Source organism: Crocuta crocuta, unplaced genomic scaffold (genome assembly GCF_008692635.1).
Source record: "Crocuta crocuta isolate KB4526 unplaced genomic scaffold, BGI_CrCroc_1.0 scaffold44, whole genome shotgun sequence".
Taxonomy (NCBI): Eukaryota; Metazoa; Chordata; class Mammalia; order Carnivora; family Hyaenidae; genus Crocuta; species Crocuta crocuta.
This window is the reverse complement of record NW_027530179.1, coordinates 6,298,515-6,323,531: the sequence shown is the minus strand read 5'-3', so window position 1 is coordinate 6,323,531 and position 25,017 is coordinate 6,298,515. Positions and strand designations below refer to the sequence as shown.

At 47.4% G+C, this 25,017-nt stretch overlaps 1 protein-coding gene across 4 annotated transcripts in view; it reads right to left on the bottom strand.

The window, feature by feature from the left end:
- Positions 1-25,017, bottom strand: part of TRERF1 (transcriptional regulating factor 1) — a 206,204-nt gene that overhangs the window by 64,296 nt on the left and 116,891 nt on the right. For all 4 annotated transcript variants that reach the window (XM_077764957.1, XM_077764959.1, XM_077764960.1 and 1 more), the window contains one exon: positions 2,561-2,675. The gene's annotated coding sequence lies outside the window, so the exon portion shown is untranslated. The remainder of the gene's footprint in view (positions 1-2,560; positions 2,676-25,017) is intronic.

The window sequence follows — 25,017 nt, the reverse complement described above, 5'->3', positions numbered from 1 at the left end:
TAAATAGAGTGTATAACTTCCAAAGAAGAAGATGGGAAATGGAATGAGGGAGAAAGACACCTCAATCTAGAAGAAAGAGCAGAAAAGTTTGCAAGTACATAAAGGTGGTACGAATGTATCTCAATTTACCAATAATATACACTGATTCTAAACAACACTGCCTTCAAACCTGTAAAACAAAAATTTCAGCACTACAAGGAGAAATCGACAAATCCAGTGGGAGATTTTTAAGACATTTCTCTTGATGATCGATAGATTAACTGGACAAAAGTAAAAAAGGACATATTATAGATGACTTGAACAATATAACGGACTAATTTATTTTGATGATCCTATACAGAAAACTATACCCACTAACTAGAGAATACACATTTTTTTTCAAGCACTCATGGAACATTTGATGAAAAAGTTGAAAAGAGATAAAATATAAAAAAGGAGCAACATAGAAGGGGTTCAATGCTTATTTCAAACTCTCTCCCAGAATCCAAACCCTATTTTGTCTTGATGTGTCTCAAGCCTAGCACACTGTCCCAAAGGAGGCTCTTTATTTTCATTTTTTTAATTTATTACTATTTTTCAATTTACATACGGGTTAGTTAGCATACAGTGCTATAACGATTCCAGAAGCAGATTCCAGTGATTCATCCCCTATATAGATCACCCAGTGCTCATCCTAACAAGTGTCCTCCTTAATGCCCTTTGCCCATTTAGCCCATCTCCCCCACCCCTCCAGCAGCTCAGTTTGTTCTCTGTATTTAAGAGTCTCTTATGGGGGCACCTGGGTGGCTCAGTCGGGTAAGCGTCCGACTTCAGCTCAGGTCATGATCTCACAGTTCGTGGGTTCAAGCCCTGTGTCGGGCTCTGTGCTGACAGCTCAGAGCCTGGAGCCTGTTTCAGATTCTGTGTCTCCCTCTCTCTCTGACCCTCCCCTGCTCATGCTGTCTCTCTCTCTCTCTCAGAAATAAATAAAACATTAAAAAAAAAGAAAAAGAGTCTCTTATGTTTTGTCTCCTTCCTTGTTTTTATATTTTCGCTTCCCTTCCCCCAGAGGAGGCTCTTTAAATGGAGTGAAGAAAGAATGGTGAACGAAGGTTCTCTGTTGAGGAAAGCACAGGTTGGCCAACTGGCAAGGCCCACCCGGGAGCCCTTTCCAACGTGGGGAGGGACGAGAGGACAAGGTGAGTGGTGCCAGTCTCTAGGGAGAATGACGGGTACAAACCGGGAAAGCAAAGTCATGACAGCCATCTTCAAATGTGAAGAGACAGTCACGTGGCAGAGTTTTTGAAAGTCCAAACTTTGTGGTTCCAAACGGCAGAGCAGAGGAGGGCAGACAGCAATTACAGAGAAGAATCTGTCCCCAACTAGGAAGGATTTTCTAATAATTCACTGCTCAACACTGGTTAGGAATTGGCCTGGCTGATCTTTTTTTTTGTTTTTTTAAATATAGTTTATTGTCAGATGTTGGTTTCCATACAACACCCAGTGCACATCCCCACAAGTGCCCTCCTCCATGCCCATCACCCCCCTTTACCTCCCCCAACCCATCAACTCTCAGTTTGTTCTCAGTATTTAAGAGTCTTTTATAGTTTGCCTCCCTCCCTCTCCTTCACTATTTTTTCCCCTTCCCCTCCCCATGGTCCTCTGTTAAGTTTCTCCTGTTCCATAAATGAGTGAAAACATATGGTATCTGTCCTTCTCTGCCTGACTTATTTCGCTCAGCATAACACCCTCAAGGTCCATCCATGTTGCTACACATGGCCAGATTTCATTCTTTCTCATTGCCATGTAGTATTCCATGGTATAGATAAACCACATCTTCTTGATCCATTCATCTGTTGATGGACACTTAGGCTCTTTCCATGTTTTAGCTATTGTGGAGAGTGCTGCTATGAACATTGGGGTACATGTGCTCCTATGCCTCAGCATTTCTGTATCCCTTGGGTAAATTCCTAGCAGTGCTATTGCTGGGTCATAGGGGAGTTCTAGTGTTAATTTTTTGAGGAACCTCCACACTGTTTTCCAGAGCGGCTGCTCCAGTTTACATTCCCACCAACAGTGCAGGAGGGTGCCCGTTTCTCCACATCCTCGCCAGCATCTAGAGTCTCCTGATTTGTTCTTTTTACTGGCTGATCTTTTAAGACCCCTTACGACCCTAGGTGGGGCAGGAGTCTGTCTGGGATGTTTTGGGACGTTCCAGCCCACAGACTAACTGTCCTTCTAATGCCTTTCTCCCCAGAGATTTCTTCATCCAAATTTTCCTGCATATATAATCCCTAAAAGACCTGCCAAAGTTCCCAGATTCAGGAGGCAGTGGAGGAATAATGAGAGCTTTAGGCCCCCAAACCTTAATTCAGTGTCCTTTCTCCTCCACCAATGGCCTCTCCATGAACTGTAGTGAGCATGCTTTGCCCTGTTAGGCTGACAGGCACTTTCTAAGCCCACCCCTGTGCCAATAAACCCCATTCTCCTTTCTCAGCACAAGGCGTGAGATCACAAGAGCACAGAGACTTCGTTAGAATGACAATGCCTGACCCTTCCATGAGAAGGGAAGCAAGCTCACCTTGACCTCCGCAGCAGATGGCTGAGTTGGGGGCTTGGCTCTGGGGGCTTCTCCTGTGGCCGGTCAGTCATGCTGCTCTCATGCTGCTGGGCAGGTGGGAAGAGGAGGCCTGGTTCTGTGGGGAAAAGAGCAGGAAAGATCACTCCATTGTTTGCTCCTAGCTCTCCATCACCGGCCTGCAGGGGGTACTGTCCAAAAGCCCAGGGACTTCCCGAAGCTGGCCTCACTCACTCTCATGTCATCGGGGAGCGGGCAGGCATGGACGACACAAATATTTCCCATGCCCTATAATGTGCCAGGCTGGGGTTTGAGGAACAAGGCTACAAAGATGAATTAGAGGCACTCACTGTTCTCAAAAAACAGGCTAGCAAGAGAGAGACACAGAGAGAGAGAGAGAGACATGCACATTTCATTACAATATAATTTGGTAAGTGCTGTGATTTCCTCAAATTCATTCAACAGCCTTCCTGTCCCACAGGGGAGCAGAGGCAGCCCGCATGTGCTACGCATAAGACTCCCCAAGTGCTTGTCAGGAAGGATGAGCTGTCTTTGTTTTTGTTTTAATTTCCAACCCACTGCCAAGGAAAACACTTTTATAAAAGGTAATGAAAACGAACTGGTAGAAAAATGAAGTGAAAAAATGCTCATCCAAAGCACCATCCCTCAAATTATTCGACTTGGCTGATAGCCCCGTCCGATCACTACAGAAGTTTCTAAGTGCTGGCTGTTTCTGTACTTGTCTTGCGGCCGGGGAAGCGATTTGCAGCTAGCATCGCTCCAGAGACCGCAGCTGAACAGCAACACTAGCCACAGTACAAGTTTGTGACACAGAGTCGGGCTTGCCCAAGACGTCTGGCTGATCTCCGGGTTCAGGCAGAGTGGCTCGCTGTAGGGCTGGTATCACATTCATCAGATCAGAGAGTCTCTCTCCGGGCCAGAGGGCCACAGCAGGGACTTTGGGAAAAGCGTCGGGGACAGAGGCAGTGGAACTTGCTGGGCTCTGGTCACAGAGCACCAGGCTCATGGAACCCGGGCAAAAGCTGTGTGCCCTGCAAGGGTGCCGAGCCTCAACTTCCCAACCGTACCTATGGCCACCCCAGCTGAAGCTACAGCCTTGAATGGGAAGAACAAAGTGGTATCGATTACAATGGACTGGGACATTTCAGACAATAAACCAGTTCTGAAATGTCAAGGGGGGCTGCTGGTGTTCACTCCTACTATTTAATGCCATAAAAATGATTTTTTTTAAAAATTGAGAAATCCTTTGTCTGTGACAGCCAGTTCCCAAAAAAACCTTTAAATGCCTATTGCCTTAATACTTGAGGGAGAGATTACAAGTCATTTTCACCCATTTGAATGTTTAAGAGAAAATGTTCACTCCTCTAAACTCTCAGCTTTTAAGTAGTTCTTATTTTAAACTTTAGAAGATAAGTCTAACAGAAGAAAAACTTCTCAAAGTCTTTTTTCTTTTTTAATGCAAACATTCATAGAGCCTCACTCCCAGCTTCACATGCTAAATCATCTGCAATTTGGGAGTCTGTCGCTCATGAAATTCTAGCGATAAGCACATCATAAATAGTCCTATAGCAACAGAATGCTTTTGAAGCGAAGTCTGTGATGTTACAAAGATTGTGTATCATTATCTCTGTGTGTTGGTGAACGGAAGGTTGTGGGAATAACTGTTTATGTACAAATAAGTCAGTATGGTAACTGGCAACCAGAGAGGCAGACATTAGCCAGAAGCAAGCCCGTGGCATGGGGTGGGGAGCAGGGATGGGCTTTGCTCACTTTCCATGACTAACTTCCCTCATGCGGCCTGAGTCCCTGGGGCTGGCTGTCTCACGGGTAAGTGCTAGGCGTAGACAACCAGAGTCCAATGTTACTGGTCATCTATTATTAATGTCAGGGGCTGGGCAAGCCTCCCACTTCTCAAGATGTGTTCTTGAGGCCCAAGACAGACATGTAAGCAGGTAATTATGACACCCCTACCCTGTTAAAAAGAGCATATTGGCAGGAGCTAAGGGAGAGGAAGTGAGTTCCTCAGTTAACTGGTTCAACCCATCTCTCCCACCATTCATTCATCCATCCAACGCTGACTGAGTAACCAGGATGTCCCAGGCAAGTGCAAGGCACTAGGCAGAGAACAGTTGAGACCAAAGTGGTCCCTGCCTTTGTGGAGCTGATAGTCCAGTGGGAGAAACAAACATTAGCAAATTAGAAATAACTGGAATCAATATGCTCTAAAGAAGTATGGCCTCTGCTATAAGAACACATGACAGGGGATAGACCTAGCATGGAAAAGGGTCACTGATATCAGTCTTTAATTTGAGGCCTAAGAATATGTAAGTGAAGCCAAACAGGGAGGGCAGGAGGGAAAAGAGAGAGAGAAAAGGTGTGGCCGGCACAATGAACAGCCTGGGTAAAGGTCCTGTGGTCGGAAGGAGCATATGGCGTGCTGTAGCTATGAAAGGAGGCTTGTCATAAGGATCACATCGGCTCTTGGCCTCATACCACGCTTCAATCACTGTGGTAGTCAAGGCAAGCATTCAAGATGTGCAGGTTTTTCAAAAGTGCCCAAGAAGGAGCGCCTGGGTAGCTCAGTTGGTTAAGCGTCCGGCTCCTGATTTCAGCTCAGGTCATGATCTCACGGATCATGAGTTCAAGCCTCAGATCGGGCTCTGTGCTGACAGCGTGGAGCCTGCTTGGGATCCTCTCTCTCTCTCTTTCTCTCTCTCTCTCTGCCCCTCCTCTGCTTGCTGAGTTCACTCTCTCTCAGAAATAAACATTTTTAAAAAAGTGCCAAAAAAGTTACCTACAGCAAGCCAGGCGTATAATAAGGTGAACAGAGCTATACATAAAGTGCAACTCTCTCTCATCCTAAGCTGGCATGAGGCATCCAAAATAGGGGCCGCCTTGCTCTCCCTCCAATTTTTGACCAAGTTGTTGGCATTATTACCTATTTTCTTTTCAGCATTGGGGGACTTGGCCAGTAGTAAAAATCAGTTGGTCAGCGCTGATAAGACAGATGGTGTGTGGCCTGGGGAGGTGGACAGGCATTCCATTATTAAGATTATTGTTGGGGTACCTGGGTGGCTCAGTGCGTTAAATATCCAACCTCAGCTCAGGTCATGATCTCACAGTTTGAGGGTTCGAGCCCCACGTCAGGCTCTGTGCTGACAGCTCAGAGCTTGGAGCCTGCTTCAGATTCTGTGTCTCCCTCTCTCTCTGCCCCCTCCCCTGCTCATGCTTCCTCTCTCTCTTTCTCTCAGAAATAAAACATTAAAAATTTTTTTAAAAACCCATTATTGCTAGAGAAGTATCCTGGGGGGGATGGGGGTGGCACTTTAAGGAAATTTATACAATTTCATGCATGGAACAGGAGCTTTGGGGCCAAGCAGACCTGGGTTGAAATCTGACTCTGTTCCCTTACTGGCCATTTGGCCTTATTCTTCTATTTTAAAAAATATTTTTTAAATGTTTATTTATTTTGGAGAGAGAGAGAGAGAGAGAGAGAGTGTGTGTGTGTGTGTGTGAGGGAGGGTCAAAGAGAGAGGGAGACACAGAACCGGAAGCAGGCTGCAGGCTCTAAGCTGCCAGCACAGAGTCCGACGCAGGGCTCGAACCCAGAAACTGTGAGATCATGACCTGAGCCGAGGTCGGACACCTAACTGACTCAGCCACCCAGGTGCCCCTGGCCTCATTCTTCTAGAAGAGCCTCCTTGCAGAGGTCTCAAGGACGTCAGCAATTTTAGCCAGCGCACTGCCTGGCTTCCAACAGGCCCTGCATAAGGGGCAGTATTACTATCACTCCACACCCGTGAGCGGGAAGCAGGGACCGCCATGCCCCTCCCTCAATGGGACAATCAACAGGAGTCCACGATATGGTCTCCCAGCCACTACTGGGGCCATAGGGCAGCTCTGCGAGGGCGCAGGGGCCACCCATCAGTGGCCAACGGCCCAACGACTCACTGTTTCTTAGTGTGTGCCCTCAATGGTCCCCAGCCACCTCGCTGTGAGTCCCTACTCCACACCAGGGCTAACCCTCACTGAGTCATACCTCATCTGCCCCAGGCTCAACTGCACCAGATGAATCCAGTTGCCCTTTCAGGGGCTTATGGGTGGCTCCAGCCAGGAGCTCTGGGCTCCCACCACGAACAGCTAGAGTTCCTTGAGACAAACATCTGAGTCCCTGATGGCTGAGGGGATGGGACCCCTACCACATCCTGAAGACCTACCAGGATTAGGCGAGGTGCTGGGACTTCCCAGCGATCACCCCTGCTAGTTATAAGCATCCTGCAGAGTCCCTGTGGGTATCACCATCTAACAAGTAGGAAACTGAGGCCTGCCGGTTTGCTTAAGACCACAGAACTTGAGTGGTGGAGCCAGAACATGACGCCTGAAAGCCCTTCCTCTTTACTCCATTACCACACCAGCTTATGGGGACAGGACTCTTACCATTTCTTTCCTATATGACCAAGGAGGACACAGCCCTGGAAGGCTACATGCCTTTCCAAGGATCTGCAGCCAGCAAGCCACCAAGCAAGGCCAGAATCTTACCCTGGCCCACACCGCCGTCTGGGCCTCAGTTTCCCTTCTGCACACTCATGGCGATAAATGCCCCCTAACACACTGTTTTTAGAGTTAAGCCAGGGGATACAGACTTAAAGATCTGGGGGGAAGGGAAAAAATTAACAGACAGAAACACTTTAAACGGGTACTGAGAGTCTCACACCAAAGAGGAGGGGTTCTCCGCAGCCACAAAGCCGTCAGAATGAAAAGAAAAGCTCACATCCCACCCGGACCTGGGACGGGAAGGTTTCGCTGGGGGAGCACGATATACAAGAGGGAGTTTCTGAAATGGGAAGCAGGATGAAATGAAGTGTGAAGAATTCCCTCTATGCCACCCACAACAAATTAGAAATTGGCACCAATTTTAAAAAGAAGGAAAAGGAGGAGGGGGAGGAGGAGGATTCAGTCTGTGGCTTTAATTTGAGAGCAGCTAAGAAATGGTACGGAGAGTAATCGATGCAATGAGAAATCTCAGACCCCACCATTCTGTCAAATGAATGCTATGCAGGGACAGTGGTGGCATGGAAGATCTAATTTTCAAACAGGACATATCCCCCAATAGTCAGGGAAGGCCCAGAAGCTGTGGGGGAAATTCTCATTCTCCTTCCAAACAGCTCTTCTTTCGGTGCCCCACTCCCACCCCCAATGAAGCCGAGAAGAGAAGAGCTGTCTGGCAGGAGAGGGTCCTGCCCAGACCATTGTGAGACAGGGGTGGCCTGTGTAATCCAGCCTTCATGCATCTGGTTATTCCAGAACACAGAAGCCGGGCCACTCACATCAATATCGGGATACATCAATATCGGGATACATCAAACACTGAGAATGTATCAGATGGGCTCACTGTAGACTGACAGTGAAAAGCAGACCAGTATCCACTCTCCAACCTCCTTGCTCACAGCTCCAGCCAGCTTGTCTATAGGGGTTCACACACCCCAAGCTCTTTTCTACCCCAGGGCCTTTGCACACACCAATCCCTCTAAGATGCTCTTTCCCCAGCTCCCCATTCATTAACCTCTAGTCAAGCTTTCAGGTTATAGCTTTGGTGAGACTTCTTTGACCCTCTCGAAATATAAGGCGTGTAGCCACACTCCTCACAGTTGCAATCAGTTAATTATGTGATTCCCAAGTTGGGTTTCCCCAGTCACACTGTAAGCCCTTCTACGGCATGGGCAAGGTCTTGGGGTTTTTCACCACAGTGTCCCATGGGCTGGTGCACAGCAGTTCTCAATCCTCATCGCACATCAAAATCATCTGGGGAGCTTTAGAAACCACGGATGCCTGGGTTCTACCACAAACCTATTGAACAATAGTGTTTAAAGCTTGCCAGTGGTTGTAATATGTGGCCAAGGCTGAGAACCGCTACTTAAGGAGGTCATGGGTGCTGGGCTCACGTCCCAGAGCAGTCTTGCAGTGGCCCAGAGAGTTACAGCAGGACCCTGCTCCCTTTGCTTGTGTATACAATGTAGCATTTAAACGTTGTTTGCCACTCCAGAGATTAAATTTGAGGAAACTCCAAAAGAGGGAAACAAAGTCCTCACTGTTAGAGAGGAATACTATTCCTTTCATGAAGTTCTCTATGTTGGCCCCTCCCCGACACACCTCTGTCCTCTCTCGCCCTGCTTTCTCACCTTTATCCTTAGAGCCACAGGATTAACCTGATGCGTTCCTGAAATACGCTTAAATAGTGGGAATGAAATCCCCTAGCCCTACAGTGCAAAAGAAGGCAAAGTTTCACATGAAATTATATGAAAACAGGAGAGTTCAAAGTCACTTTGAAGTAGGACAGGCTCACGGAATCAGGCTCGCTGCCCCCAGGTGATCTGTGTGCACACTAAAGCGCCCCGATCTCTCCAGCTGTGCCGTCCAGCACGGGAGCCGCTGGCCACGAGTGACCATCTCCATGTATATTAATTAAAATGAAATGAACTTTAAAACCCAGTCCTTCAGTCTCATTAGCCACATTTTAAGTACTCGGTAGGCTCGTGGGGCTCGCGGCTACCATACTGGATGGCACAGAACATAGCGTTTCCATCACTGCTGAGAGTTTTCTGTGACAGAGTTCTTCTCGAGCACAGTATCCCTACCCTGGCACTAGTGACATTTGGGGTGGGATAATTCTTTGTTGTGGGGGAGGGGGAGGCTTCCGGCATATGGTAGAGCAGTGGTTCTCAGCCTCAGGTGATTCTGCCCTTCAAGGAACACCTGGCCGTATCCAGAGATGGCTTCTGGTTGTCAGAGCTTGGGGGGAGGGGTGGGTTCTACTAGCATCTAGTGGGCAGAGGCCAGGGGTGCTGCTAAACATCCTATGCACAAGGCAGTCCCCACAACAAGAACGAACACGTGCCAAGGTAAAGAACTCTGCTCTAGAGTACTCAAGAAAACACAGCCATTCTCAGTAAAAGCGGTGGTGGTAGAGATTCACAAGATCAAAGAGCCCCTAACCTTGTCCTTTGTCAAATTCAGAACCGTGAGAACAACCATCTTAGCAAACAGGTGTCTATATTTGTCAAGAATGCAGAAGAAGTAGTCCTGGTTTCCAGAATAATCTATTAACTCATTTTTATTTTAGAAAGAGAGGTGGGGGGTGGAGGAGCAGAGAGAGAGGGAGGGAGAGAGAGAATCCCAAGCAGGCTCCATGCTGAGTGAGGGGCTCTATCCCACGAGCCTGGGATCATGACTTGAGCTGAAATCAAGAGTCGGATGCTTAACTGACTGAGTCACCCAGGTGCCCCTCTATGAACCCATTTTTAAAATGAAGTCCCTGCACTTGGAATCCTAAGGACTGGGAGAGGCAGATATTCATTTCCGGCATTGTTGTTTGGAATGTGTGATACGTTCCATAGGAAACCAGTCTGCCTGTTAGTCAGGTGTAGATGTGCATTCATTCATTCGTGCATCTATTTATTAAGAAGTGTTTATTGAGCACCTACTATGTGTGTCAGGTACTCTTCTAGTGTTGGAAACAGAGGAATACATACAAGAAACCAGGTCCCTGCCCATGTGGAGCTGACTTTCTACTAGAGAAGGCCAAGGGGACACCAGGAAACAAATACACTAGCAATGGAAGGGCGGGAATGATAATGCCAGGAAGGAAAAGAAGCCAGGGGCTTGGGGAAGTGAGGGGAATGGAGCCTGAGGTCACCTCTCTGAAGAGTGAACAGGGAAAGTCACCCAAAGAAGTGACATCTGGGCAGAGACCTGAATGAACTGAGACTGAACAAGACATCTGAGGAGGCAAGAAAGTTCCAGGCAGGGGGAAGAATTAGTGCTGGGTCCTTTGGTGGTACAACCTTGGGGGAGGGGGGATTGGTAGAGAGGTCAGCGAGGCAGGCAGGGAGGGGCCAGGTGGCAGGGACAGGAAGCCACTGGATGACTCTGAGCAGAGGAGTGACGGGGCTTGGTTAACATTTCACACAGAGAACGAATTATTGAACAAGATTGGAAAAGGACAGACCAGTTATGAGGCTGCTACAGTCTTCCAAGCAAGAGATGACAATGACATTATTGATTAATCAATCAACAAAATCATTAATACTAATACTAGCTCTCTACTTGGCCAATGCTATTAATATTCTATCTCAGATACATCATAGGCAGACCAAGTGTCATGTCCAAGCTACCTCTATGGGAAAATGCATTCTGAGTTCCAAATGGTCAACTTGGGTTTTAAGATGGGGACTGTGTGATCTAAGAAAAGACAGCAGGCACGGGAGCTGGGGGCTGGGAAGATTTGCAGGAAGAAAAAGGGAGTATTCCCCAATCACCCCCCCCCTTCTCCAAAGCCATCAGAGAAGACGAGTCTGAGAGGGGCCTTCCCACCATAATTCTTCCATGGTTTGTGGGGCAGTGAGGGGCTGAGACCCACTCTCCATCTACAGGGAGGGCAGGAGGGAAGAGGCTGGTTCTCTCGGAAGGATGGCACCATAGGTGTGAACGAAGAAGGCACAGAGTCTCTTCCAAAAGCAGGAGAGCTTCCACTTCTGGGGTTGCAGGGCAGCACAGGGTCAGGGAAGCAGCCATGGAGTCAGCAGATTTGGGGCAGAAGAATCCAGCTGTGCCTCTTAGTGACTGCACAACACCGGGCGTGCCACCCAAGCTCCCTGAACCCCTGGAAAAATGGAAACAAGACCCTGCCTCTCAGAGTGGTTCCGAGGGGTCAGGTCAGATGCTGCCAGTTCCGTGAGTAACAATTTCCAGGCCTCGTGCCCGAGCCTGGGCACGGGTGTCTTCTGGAGCAGATGCAGAAGCCACCATCGTCCACGGGTATGTCCAGGTAAGTCAGCTTTACCCATGGAACGGGGCTTCTCCTGCATTAATTTATCTATCAACACCCACTCACTAGGTCATAGTGGTGGCCGTGTTATCTGGCAGAAACAGAGAGTGAGACGCAGCCTCTATATCTAGGAACAAAGGACAAGCAAGGGCAGCAGGAGACACGAAAACAGCTTCTTCTAAGCCTCCTTTTCCCATGGTGCATGGTGACCACTGCTCAGAGAGCTTTCACGCCTTTAGACCAGAGCCACCGGCCTCCTGGGGGGGACAGTGCCATGTGCTCCCCTCCAGACCAGCAAGCAGGGGCCTGCTCGTTTCTCCTGGAGTGGAAAAGGGTAGCGAGAAAAAGGAGAGCTGGCTGGGTAGACAGGGAAGCAGCAGAAAAAGCATTTGGCTTCAGCAAAGCCTTTCCCTCCAGCCTCTACTTCCTCCTTCTGGTGGACATGGCTCCAAGAAAAAAGAGAATAAAAAAAAAAAGACCAGGACAGGTGTGGGCCACTCCTGACCCCCAGATGGCCCAGGGCTCAGTGTCTCCTGGAGCGCTTCCCAAGGAACACCTTCGAGAGAAGGCCCCAGCTCTGAGTCATCTGAAGCAGAGAGGAGACCTTGTAAAAATAACTCCAAGTATGAGGAACCTGTATTCACATTATTCACGAAACAAAGAACAAAAAAGCAGGGCAGGAAGCAGAGGAGGAAAGTGTCGCTCACATCAGTTTTCTTCACATGACAAGCAGCCAGGAGCTCACTTGCTGAGCCCCAACCCTCCCTCTCTCCCTCTCTCTCTCCCCTCCTGTCTCCTTAGAGCGATTACATAAGCTGAGAGAGGGGCTCCTTGCAACTTTTGACTCTCCCACCCATCCCGCTTCAACTGTTACCCCCAAATCTGCCTTCTCCTGGTCATCAACTCTGACACAGGGGTTCCCCCAAAGCCCAAAGCCCCTCCCAAGTGCCAGGGGTGGGCTATCTGGCACCGTGACTGTAAATATTTTAGCAAACAAGTACAAAGTAAAAAGGAAAACTCCTCATAATCTCTTCACTTTGTGAGACTTTTTTTTTTTTGCTAAACTTTTAAGAAACTATGGTTGAGATCATATTGTATATATAATTTTGCATCCTGTTTCTAACATCAGCCTTTGGTCATGTTATTAAAAGCTCTTTGTAAATATTAGCTTTAGCTATTGGATAGTAATTCATTGAACATTATGGCGCATTCCCTGATGTTATGAGAAGCAGGAGCCCATATCCTCCACAGACTTATTTCACCTAAAGCAGGTACTTTTCAGTGACCCCCCGAGCATAGAATCCAGCAAGAGTCACCAATCTCTGAGCACCTACTACTCTGTGCCAGGGACTCTGCCTCCTGCCACGTCAGGTGGCTGCGAAGGTGAGGTGTGGAGACAGCCTAATATCCTACTGTCACCTGCAAGACTGATTCCCTTTCTCCACGCTCAGAACTTCCACACCCCACTTGGTTGAGGGCCACATCCCATTCCATTCTTCTCCCAGGAAAACCAGGGCCTCACCCTCATTCAGTGGAGGGGACGCTCCAGGTCTGAGAAGCAGAGGAAATTGGGACAACTGGTCATCAGGCATCAGAGTCGGCCAGCCACAGCCTGCAGGCCGGCCAGCCACCTATTTATAAAATAGCTTTAGTGGAACACAGCCATGCTCATCATTTACATTTTGTCTATGGCTGCCGTCAGCCACAGTAAGCAGAGTAACTGTGTCAGAGACCATATGGCCCCCAAGCCTAAAATATTCACGACTTGGCTCTTTAAGACCAAGCTTGCTGACCTCTGCGTTTAGAGGCCAAACATCCTCCAAAACCCATGCTCCCGTTACTTAGCTGAGAGTCATCGCTCAGAAGCAGCTGTCCAGCCAGGAACACCATCTGCCCAGCTCCTCCTACAGCAAGGTGGGATCCTGTGACTACTGCTCATCAACAGAGTGTGGGCCAAGGGACGTATGTCATCTTGGGGTCATGCTGGTTATGAGGTGAGCTTCGACCACCTGCTTTTCTCCCTTCCACCTGAATCCAGGGGCCTCCTGGGCCTGCGGTAGGTTTCCCTCCCTTCTTCATTATTATTCCCCAGAAAAGAGCCTTTTTGGACACTTTTTCCCCTAAGGGCCTTCCTCCATGAAGACACACCATATATCTGTTTAGGTACCACGTATGTGTATCTGTGATAGCTGTGCATGGGAATATAAGATTTTTTTGTGCTGGGAACTAATTTTTGAGTGTGATATTGCCCTCCCTGAGAATGTATCCTATAAACTATAACAGAATCATAAGACAGAGATAACTGGGTACCTGAATAACCTTGTGGAGGAATGCCAGGGACACCAGAACACTTGCATATGACTGTTATAAGGGCAAGAAATAAATAACTAACCATGTTAAACTCCCGAAAATTGGAAGATGATTATGGCAGCTAACATAGCCTTAGCAATGTCAGTACAAGATCTTTTGTGATCATTTTTTAAAAAGGGATGGATTGGATAGCTATGTGATATTATAAACAGGGAACCTCTCCTAAATCCCAATGAAGTAAATTTAGGATTAAAAGCCCCTACTTAGGAGTGCCTGGGTGGCTCAGTCGGTTGGGCATTTGACTTTGGCTCAGGTTATGATCTTGTGCTTCGAGGGTTTGAGCCCCACATCGGGCTCTGTGCTGACAGCTCAGAGCCTGGAGCCTGATTTGGATTCTGTATCTCCTTCTCTCTCTGTCCGTCGTCCCCCACTAGTGCTCTGTCTCTGTCTCAAATAAACATTTTTTTTTTAAAGCCCCATACTTAGATGCGGGAGAAGTTAGCCTGTTAGCTCTTGAAGTGATATAAGCAAAAATTTTAAACAGATTCAAGAAGGGTTTAGATTCCATCTTCATCAGGTGGAATGGGGACCACACGTTAACTGCATTCACTTACATCCTTTCCATCTGGATATTGTGAAGATGAGAGTGAAGAAAAAGTTTTTAAGAAGACATCGTTTCAAATAATGAAGGGAACAGGTAAGGGTTACTGGGAAAGAGACTGTAACAACTCTATGGAAAATAAACAGACTATGGAAGATGAGAAACCAATGATGCAGGCACAGGAAGCCTGAGCCTGGAGTGGGTGTGAATGTTATGGGAATCTACCATCCTGGCAGAATGACCAAGAGGCTGATGACTCAGGGCAATGGAGGGCAGGAACCAAGATGTAAGGCTGAACTGGGGGGATTACACAAAATCTGAAGTCAGAGGAGTTGAATCCTCCATGGATGGCTCATGGGGCAGCCATGTATCTATTCTCCCAAGCACAAAACAACACTTTCTTCTTTGAAGACACTGAATGGACCCAAAGAAAAGATATGAGATCTAGAAAGCAGTAGAACTAAACCTAGTAAACCAGTATAGGAAAATCTCAGATGACAGTTGTGTAGCAGGCCTAGAGGGCAACCAGGTCAGACTTGAGGAGAATAGAAGCTCTGGGAGGGAGGGAAGATATATAAAATACCCAACTAGAGAGTTTGGGAGGAATAAAATAAATGGCAATATGATAACAAAAAATTGTTTAAAAAAGGAAGGCAATAAGACACTCTTGGAAAAATAAAAAGCTGTTAAAAAAAAAAAAGACTCTTAATATATTATTACTTGGCTCCAAAAAAGATAATAGATCAGGCATCAGGATCACACACTTAAATGCCTTCATGGTGAGGCAAATAGGTTAATGATCAGAGCAGGTTGAGTATTTGGGCACATGTATACACTGAATGAGTGTTGGGAACTGTAGCAACAGTAGGCATGCCCATTCTAAAGGGGACATCCTCAAGCAGGGTTTCCATTTGGGAAGTCAGACTAAATGTGCCAGAGCTTCCAACTTTTAAAACAATACCCCAAACTTGAACACTTTTATGAAAACTCTATTTTAAAATATTGGCTTAAATTAAAAAAAATCACTAGGCAAATCAAACAAGTATGTCCAAGGGTGGACTATCAATTCACAAGTTATCATTTAAATAGTTATAGTAAAACACATCCTACCTACTGATTATTCAGTATTTAGGCTCAGCTTACAGATAAAGCATAGAAGACTTAATGGCAATTACAAAATAAAAAATGTAAATGTTATCAACTTTAATATAAAGGTAAAAATAAGGGTGACAGAAAGTGAAAAATGGAAGGTAGCTGGGGTAGGAACACGAACATCTTCATCTCACTGGGCACAGAATAAAGAAACACTGTTGTTAATGAACGAGAAATATGATAGCAAGAATCTCACTTATAAAGCTAACCAAATAGAGGAACTATAAATAACAATACAACTATGTTGTGAGGATGTGGGGAGGGAGGTAGAAGGGCGGTATGAGTGAGCTAAATCATCACCTATCACAACAGGAAGTAAGCTGATAATTTCTAAAATAGCACCTCATTTTCAAATATGGAGGTAAGTGCCAGAAAGAAGTAATTGAAAGAGTTAAAAGTGATCACCCCAAGGAAGTGGGACTGGGTTAGAGAGAGAAGGGGACAGGAGACTATTATTATGAATTTTTCTGAATGTGAACCTCCTCCCAACCCCAGGAAAAAAAAAGTTTTTGAAAGAAAATGAAACAGATCAATTCATGGGGTTGACTACTGAGATAGATACGTAAGCCTGCAAGTATACTCTGAGTAACATAGTGTAGATAGCACTCAAAAGGTTTTAATGTAAATAATTTAATGAATGGGCAAGTTACAGAGTTATAGGATGCAGTGCTCAGAGACTAACACCAGCAAGAAGCTCTTACCAACCCTAAGTTTGAAGGGCAAGGGGAGGGAATGGTGTTCCCGGAGCCCAATGAGGCTAGAGTTCTGGGAGAGGGGCTGAGGCTGTAAAAAACATCCATTGCCAGAAATCAGATAAAGCAGAGAGGGGGCTTGAGGATTAATACTCCAATCTTTCTTTCCTCCTGTTCTTGAATCTCCTGCTGGCTTCTCCTGTTAGTTAAACCTGATTAAACCCAGAAGGTAAAGTAGAGGAGCCCAGTGGATGCAATCCACAGAGGCCAGCCACCTCAGACACAGCAGGGCAGAGAATGGATCTGGAAGGTGGTGGGCAAAGAGAGAATAACCACACATATTCTCGCATTCTCCATTATTACCTGAGAGTAAAAGAACAGATTAGATACCCAGAGTGGTAACTCTGACATTCTCTAGTTCAGTAGCAGAACGAAGGNCCCAGTTTTCATTAGTAAATACAGATGGATGACTTCCATATGTAGGCCTTGCATTTAGTCAAAGAGGAGAACCAAGATAAGAATCCCATCAACGTGAAAAAAGAAGCGAGACCAACATAGAAAAGTAATGATATAATGTGATCTGATGAACGTCCAGTGAAATGTGCAACCATACTTCCCCAACCCTCAAACCTCCCCAGGTCTTCCTAAACAGGAGAGGCTTGATCGGCCTTTGAAGGGTAAGTGAAATTAGGCAAACAGGAGAAGGCAGCATTTGGGACATGTTTGGGGGGAGTGAGTAGGCCTGCTTGGTCACAGGAGGAATGAGAAAGAAGCTGGTCATCAGAATGGGACAAAATAAGAGGACCCAAATATCAGGCTCAGGAGCTAAAACTCTACATTTGGGACATGACAGTGCCAAAGTTTTCAGATCAAATGACAGGCCTGAAGATGTAGAGAAATCACATGGGTAGAACGTGAGCCAATGTCAAAGACAGAGAAGGTGGGGACATGAAGGACCTGCTCCTAGTAGATGTTTAATATTTGTGGAAAGATGAGAAGCCAGGAGCTATGAAGGAAGAGAGGATGCATGTAAGTAAGCACTTAGCTTGTCATTTAAGACTCACCTATAAGGTCATATCCTCTATTAATTTTTTGGTGACCAAACCTTGCCTTTTCTCAGTAGTGGGACTATTAAGCCCCAACTATCTGAGCTTGGAATGCTTCTCTGAACTCATATTTCCTGCTATTATTGTATGAAATCTCTTGAAGGCAAGAATGGTGACTATTCACCTTTATGTCCCCAGATATTAGCTCAGGGCCCAGCCCATAACAAGTGCTCAAAAATGAGTGCCCCCAAGATGGATGGATGGATGAATGGTGGCTGGCCGGCTGGATGGTGGATGGATGGCTGGATGGTTGATAAATGGATGGATGAATGGTGGATGGATGGATGGATGGATGCTTGGTGGATGGATGGATGGTTGATGGATGGATGGTTGATGGATGGATGGTTGATGGATGGATGGATAGACGGTGGCTGGCTGGCTGGCTGGGTTGACAAGCTTGCATCAGGACAGTAACAATGCAAATAAATGAAACAGGAGAATCAACAGCATGTGGATCTTCCCAGAGTAAGCAGGCCTGATGCCTGTCTCTTCTGGAAAGTGGGAGATTATAACTTAATTGCTTTATGATTCTGCAAATATTCACCAGCTTGTGAGGGCATGTTTGATTATTAACAGATTGTGCAAAAATTGGACACAGGAAACAAACCACAAATGACAGAAAGGTGGGTGGGGCCCAGGGCAAGAACCAGAGACCAAAACGCTCTCTTACATACCATTTCGGAGGATGAGGTCAGACACGTTGGCTCACTTTACTTTGAAGTTTTGGTTGTTTCATTTTTTACAGTTCATGTCAAGAGGATGAGAAGGAGCAAAAAGGCAATTTCCAGAGAACTGTTTCTCTTCTACACACCAACGTCTCTTCTATTACCATAGTCTTGTTTTTAACTAATGGTCTTGGCAAAAACCGTAGAAAGCAAAACCGTGCCCTTACAGTAGGTTCCAGAACAACACCAGCTGTTGAAATTAAACAGCCAGACTGGTAGCCCAACGATGAGTAAGAACAACTTCCTTCAAAAAGTGCCATCACTAGGCAAGGGCCTTTTGAGCCCCTGGACAATGAAACTCAAGAGTTTCAATCAGGTGGGACTGCTGCCCAGGAACCGCCAGGACAGAGTTGAGTGGTGGCTAATTCTCTACCTTTCCTATTTTCAGGTATCAAAGTAAGGATGCCCAATGATGTCCTGCATCCCTCCTACCCTTTGTGTGTCCCCAAATAAGTTCAACAAATTAAGAACCCAGAGCAGTAGCTGGGGCAGGTTCCTTTATTCACATTTTACAGAGGGGAAAATAAAAGCATATGAATCTATGTGAACAACTTGCCCCAGGGTCTGAGAGAGGAGTCACGGACCCAGCCTGATCTGGAACACTGGTCTCCTGATGACTTCACTGTAAGGACCTGATTCTTTTATCTCCAAATCCTAGCACAGGGCTGGCGCCAGTCCGTAATGAGGACTCATTTACTGAACAGATGACTCCTGGTGCCAAACTACTACATTCACCTCTCTCAGGACTTGATCTCTTTGTCTGTAAAATGGGAATTGCAATGTTCTTCTCATAGGGTTAATGTGAGGATAGGAAACATTCATACATACACAGCTTTTACAACACGGCCTGGCACGCGGTTGGTACTCCTCAATAGTAGCTGCTACTATTATTGTTGATGGTGCAACTCCATGAAGAAAAGAAGAGTAAGGTAACATGAGCGAGAATGACATAAGGCGGGGGGTGGGGTACCTCAGCTAGGGTTGTGGGGAAGGACCTCCTCTAGGATGTGACACTAGAGCAAGACTTAAGTGACGGAAAGGAGTCAGCCCTGCTGAAGTGAAGCCCTGTTGGGGGGGAGGGGCGGGGAGGAGGAAGGGCGGCTGGGAAGATCTGGGGAAGGGCCAGGAGGCAGGGGGTATAGTGGGGCAAAGGCCCGGAGATGGGAGTGAGCCCGGTGTGTCTGAGGGGCAGAAGGAAGTGCCAGTTTGTAATACATCTCAATTCCTATCCCTAATTTTTAGGAGGAAATGTGGAATTACCCATCTGAATAGCCACCCCACTGCAGGCGAAGTCATAGAGGCCACTCTGAAGGTCTGGTCAAGATATCTTGAGTAGGTCTGAAGGTCCCACTTTACTGAAAGTGTCTTTAAAAAAAATCCCTTCAGCACTGTTCACACATTTCTAAAACAGATCTTAATTCTAGCGCATGAACCACTGGCTGGGGAAGCCGAGGCTCCAAGCTACCTTGACCCTGGAAGTCCCCAGCTTCTGCTCGGCAACAGCTGCTGAGAGCAGTTTGCCAGCACCCACCCCCGTCGGCCTCCTCCCCAAGCCTGTCTTACCAGGAGCAAATCTGGCAAATGTGGAGGAAGGAGGCGAGTCAATACGGTAAACACAGAGGAGAAACACAAATTGCAAGGCAAAGCCGCTGCGCACTGCAACAGTGTTGTCCCGTATCATTTGACGCTATCCTACGCTGTTATCACAGGAAGCCCGAGTTGAACCAACTCCTGCGAGCCCTTTAAAGACATAGTCCCACTGGTCTTACCCTGACTTCATTTTAGGCTTAGTCAGAGCAGATTGGGGCAGGAACAGCCCCTCCTCCTAACGACCAGCCCTGGTGAGCAACGCTGCCCCCTAAGGCCAACTGTTGGCAGGAGAGATCTGGAGCTGTGCTAGTCTGAATCATGTCCATACCCTTCATGACATTCGCCCTCTGCCTTTGGATCTCCCCAATGTGAGGTGTGTTCTGGAACATTCCAGCCAGCGACTCCCCAGGGCAAAAATGCTGAGTCCCGGGCAGGGGCCTGCCTCTTCCCCAGGACCAACCTCCCAACCCCTATGTGTGGCGAAGCAGTCCCAGGAGAGCTGTCAGCAGTGACCTTGCCCTCCCTCTGAAGGAACTGAGGACCACACCTGGACCTCAATCACAATGACATCTGCAGCCAGCCCGCTGCTCAGGTCCCAGCAATCGGAGTAGAGGGAACCCAGGGAAGCTCAAATTTCAGGTAATCCAGGAAGTGCACCCAAAAGCCAACAGACTGATTCCTTTTACTGTTCCAAACTCATCAGCTGTATGTGTAAGTAAACAAAAAAGGGTAAACAAAATGAAATATCAACAAAATAAACAAATAATTTTCCATATGTAAATGCATATCCTTACGTAGCAGGAGAGCATAAAAATCAGTAAGAAAATGATAAACCACACAAAGAAAAAAATGGGTTTGAGGCCATCCGGGATAGAAATACAAACAGCACAAACACATGAAGACTTGTAAACCTCAGGAGAAATCAAGAAAATGCAGATTTAAAAAACCTATCAAACTGGGGAGTATTTTTATATCCTGGTGCAGTGTTGACAAGAATGTGGTGGAAAGAAGCATGCTCACACGTGATGGTGAATTGACCAATGTCCATCAAAGCTTTAATGTGCATGTGGTCTGACCCAGGGATCTATCCTGTAGAATGTTCACATTACATATACACAGAGATATGTATTATGTGATCTCCAGTATTGACAAGAATGGGGAGAAGTGGGCCCACTCATTACTGCCGGTGGGAATGAAAATCACTATCCTATTTATGAAAAGACATAAAAAACCGGTGCCAGAAACATCTTAAAGTTTTACATAGCCTTTGGCCCAAAACTTCTACTTGTAGAAACTCACCCTTAGGAAATCATCGTGAATATCCCTAAATATTTAGTACAAGGATGCTCATGTGCTGTTTTTAATGGGGGCTCAAAACATACATGGGCAAAGACCAAGACCAGGTAAGCAGAAGGTACAGCCAGAGAATGGAATACTACGAAGCCGTTATATTATGCCACAGGCCTTCTGGTTTAAAAATAAAAGACTGGGGCACCTGGGTGGCTCACTTAAGCATCTGACTTTGGCTCCGGTCATGATCTCATGGTTGGTCGGTGTGAGCCCCACATGGGACTCTCTGCTCTCAGTGCAGAGCCTGCTTAGGATCCTCTGTCCCCCTTGCTCCCTGCCTCTTTCCTGCTCTCTCTCTCTCTCGCTCAAAAATATATAAATAAATAAATACACATTAAAAAATTTTTAAAAATAAAATAAAAATGGAAGACTGAAAACAAACGTGTTTATCCCTTACTCCTTCTAGGGGTTCATTAAAATGACAGTAAAGGAACTCTTTTAATTGTATAAACTTAACATGGAAAAGAACAGGAAAAGGAGCAGTTAGCAACAAATTATAGGAAGACAGCAAATGGACAGGAGGCAGCACTGAAAAAGCAGGACCGGGGGCGTCTGGGTGGCTCAGTGGGTTAAGCGTCTGACGTTGGCTCAGGTCACGATGCCACGGTTTGTGGGTTTGAGTCCCACGTCGGGCTGTGTGCTGACAGCTTGGAGCCTGGAGCCTGCTTCGGATTCTGTCTTCCCCTTTCTCTCTCTCTGCCCCTCCCCCACTCACTCTCTTTGTCTCAAAAATAAATAAACATTAAAAATTTTAAAAACAGGAAAAACCGGGCAGAAAGCTCCCAGGGAAGGATGTGGACCAGAAGGGTGTGTCTGCTCTGTAGATTCCAGAGAGTCAGGGAAGCACCGACGCCAGAAACGGGGAAGCGGGGAAGCGTAGGGAGAGATGAGGCGGGAAACGGGGACTAAGGGCAAACCAGAGAACAGAAGATGGACTCATCCGCAAACTCTCATCGCTCCCTCCTGCCCACCTGCACGTACCTTGCAGGTAGGAGCCTGGAGGTTCCTCCCCCAGATTAACTGAAGCAGGTCTTCTCAACTAGTGGTCAGGTCCCCCGCGGGTCACCCCAAAAAGCTCCCCCAAGCTACGAATCACTAAGTCAGAGAGGGCAAAGGCACAGGGGAATGAAGGACCACTGAGGGCTGTAGATCTCCGAGCAAGAGGAAGCAAGGGCCTCAGAACCCAGAGAAGGGTCGGACCTCCTCAGGGGGCACTGGGCTGGGTGCTGGCTGCCCCTATTCCTCCCAGCCCTGACATTCTGGGCCACTCCGAGCCCGGGTATGGCCACACTAGTAATGCTGCCAGAGGCATGTGCACCCCAGCCCAGACAGGCCACGCGGACGGCCCCTTCTGCCCCCAACCTCCCCTGTTCCCTTGAACTCTGCCAAAGAGTTGGGAATAGAGAATCTGTTTCCAGGAAATCCTGAAAAATATGTGTCACTGGCTATTCTTTTTCCTGAAAAGTCAGGAAATGTTCTAAACCAGGTGTGACACCCTTGTGAAGAAGCCCAGAAGGGGGACCGGGTGAGGTGTAGTGTGTGGGGCTGAGCCCAAGGATGCTGGGTCCAGCCTGACTTTTCCTCAGATCTCTAGAGATTTCTCTAGAGAACAATGGCTTGGAAAACAGAGTGTTCATTACAGGATTCCCTCGGATGGTCCAGGATCTCACAGAGGTGAAGCTCACAGCAAAGCTACCATCCATACCTCCTTGGGCTGTAGGTGATACTGAAAAGGAAGAGCTCACACGGATGGGGGTTGGGGGCAGAAGCCTCTCTCCCAGTCTTTCAGGCAGGTAATAGTCTCAACTCCCCCATGGGTGGGACAGTCCCATCTAAATTCAAGGAGACAACTCTTGTTCCATTTCTAGGCCTCCTTCCCTCCACCATGAACCTGACCTCTGGGAATGTGCCCAGGGGCTCTCACAATTATTTAGGATCTGAGGAAGGCTTCTTCCACTGGCTTCTTCAAGACAGTATTTACCTTCCTGTCTCAGTGTTTACTCTTTCCAAGAATTCCAGAAGTCTGCGTTCTGGCCATTAAGACCAAGGTCGAGAAGGAAATAGATTCTAGTTGGGTAAGATGATGGTCTCCCCTATGAGGCATTTGGTTCAGTAATGCCAAGCCTTTCTGCTAAGCTGGCAGCCAAGGGCAGGAAACTGGCTTGCTTTTATGGATCTGGCCTTCCATCATGTCTTCAACAAATATATAGATATATAGGGAGAGCACACCCCTAATGTTCTTTTGGACAGGAAAAAAAAAAAGAAAAGAAAAAGAAAAGAAAAAGAAAAAAATCCTTGCTCCCAAGGAGATCCTAGTAAGTGATGAGGTTGTAGTTAATACAAAAGTCTGGCCAGTAGAATGAATCGACTTCCCATAGCCCACACACTCATTCAGTTACCAGCTTGCTCCTTAATAACGGCCAGTCGTGTGCTGGCTGGTGTTAACTCCCTGATGAAGTTTATTTCACCGCCTGCTTTTATCTTTCTTGGACTGGAAATAAACTGGGGAGCTAGGTTCAGGCCACATTTTGGGGAGCTCATAACTGTAGTCAATGCTTAAGGCCCTGCTTGCATGAGGAAGTTACCATCCTCCTCGTGAGCAGCAGAACAGGCATCCAAGGGGATGGTTTCTGAAGGTCCTATGGTGGCATCAGGCACCTGACTCCCCGGTCACTTAAGCTCCTTCCCTAAAGGTGCTCACTGGCCGACACGTCGGCAGCCACAGCAAAGCCAGCAGCTTCCCTTCATCCTGGTGCAGCTGGGAAAAGGGTTCTTCTTGCCCAAGATGAACCAACCTGGGCCCCTGAGCGAGGATGTGGAGCTCCCGCCACCATTAAGGGACCTACCCCCCAATTCCAACTGGCATGAGGGGCGGAGAATAACCACAAGGTCCCAAGGGGGCCCTGGTTACTGGCTTCGTCCTCCATGTGAGGAAAGTATAGGAGCCTCCAAGGGCCACATGGGCCCCTCTAGCGCTTACTTAATGTGAAGAGGAAATTGCCCCAGACACCCACCAACGGATGCAGAGGCGCTGAGGCCCAGGGCAGTGACGAATCCCAACGGCCACATCCAACCACGTCTCAGCCATATCGAAATGGAAAATTCCAAGGATACAGCAAAGATAGGTTCTTCTTTCAGGCTGGCAATCCTAGGTGGGTTTTCAGCTGGGCCCAGTAAACAAATAAACAAAACAACTATACAGACTCACACAGCTCAAAGGTGTATGTGCGTGTGTGTGTGTACATGTGCACGCGCGTGTGTGTGTGTGTGTATGTGCGTGTGTGTACACTGGAAAGGGTCCCAAGCCAAGAAGTCCTGTAGGGATAAATGTGGAAATCTAAAAATATAACAAAGAACGCTTCGGGAAAGGCAAGCGGAGCCCAGTGATTTGAAGGCAGTTGAGCCGTGGGGGTTACAGCAGGCTAACGACAGGAAGCCCAGGAGATCTGCCCGCAGCAGCCGCTGACATGCTCACTGTCTTCCAGGGTAGCTGGCAGCGAGGCCTCCCTGGCGAATCCCACCATCGTGACCCTCTTTCAGATGGGGTCCCGACTCGAGCCCCGGCTCTAACGTTCTCACCAATTCTATTACCTAACGGTATCATGCAGGCTGATCTCACGTAACAAATCTCATTACAAGAAAGAATTGCTGGGATGGGCCGAGTCATGGTGCTGCTTTGATTTGGTTACAAAAGAGTCTCTCTGGGGGTTAATCCTGTACAGCAAATCCTCTGTCTGGGCCCGACCACGTAGAGTGGTCACTCTCTGTGCTGCGACAGCAAGTTCCGAGCTGATCGCAGCACAGACCGGAGAGAGGGGACGGGTGGGGACCACCACGGCTCTGCTTAGGGTCTCACCTCCTGAAGGCTGAGATGCCACTCAGGTAAGGGCCACCACATACCACAGGCCTGGTGGCACTGCAACCAAAGAGGTGAAACGGTGGCAAGGTGGGGTGGGGTGCAGATACTCCTCTGAGACTTCAAAGCTGTGAGTAATCGATCGGGTTGTGGGAGCAGCCCCACGTGCACCTGAGCCGCACATGTTCGGGGAAAGGAATGGGCACCAGGGCTCTGGTCTGATAGAAGGCGCT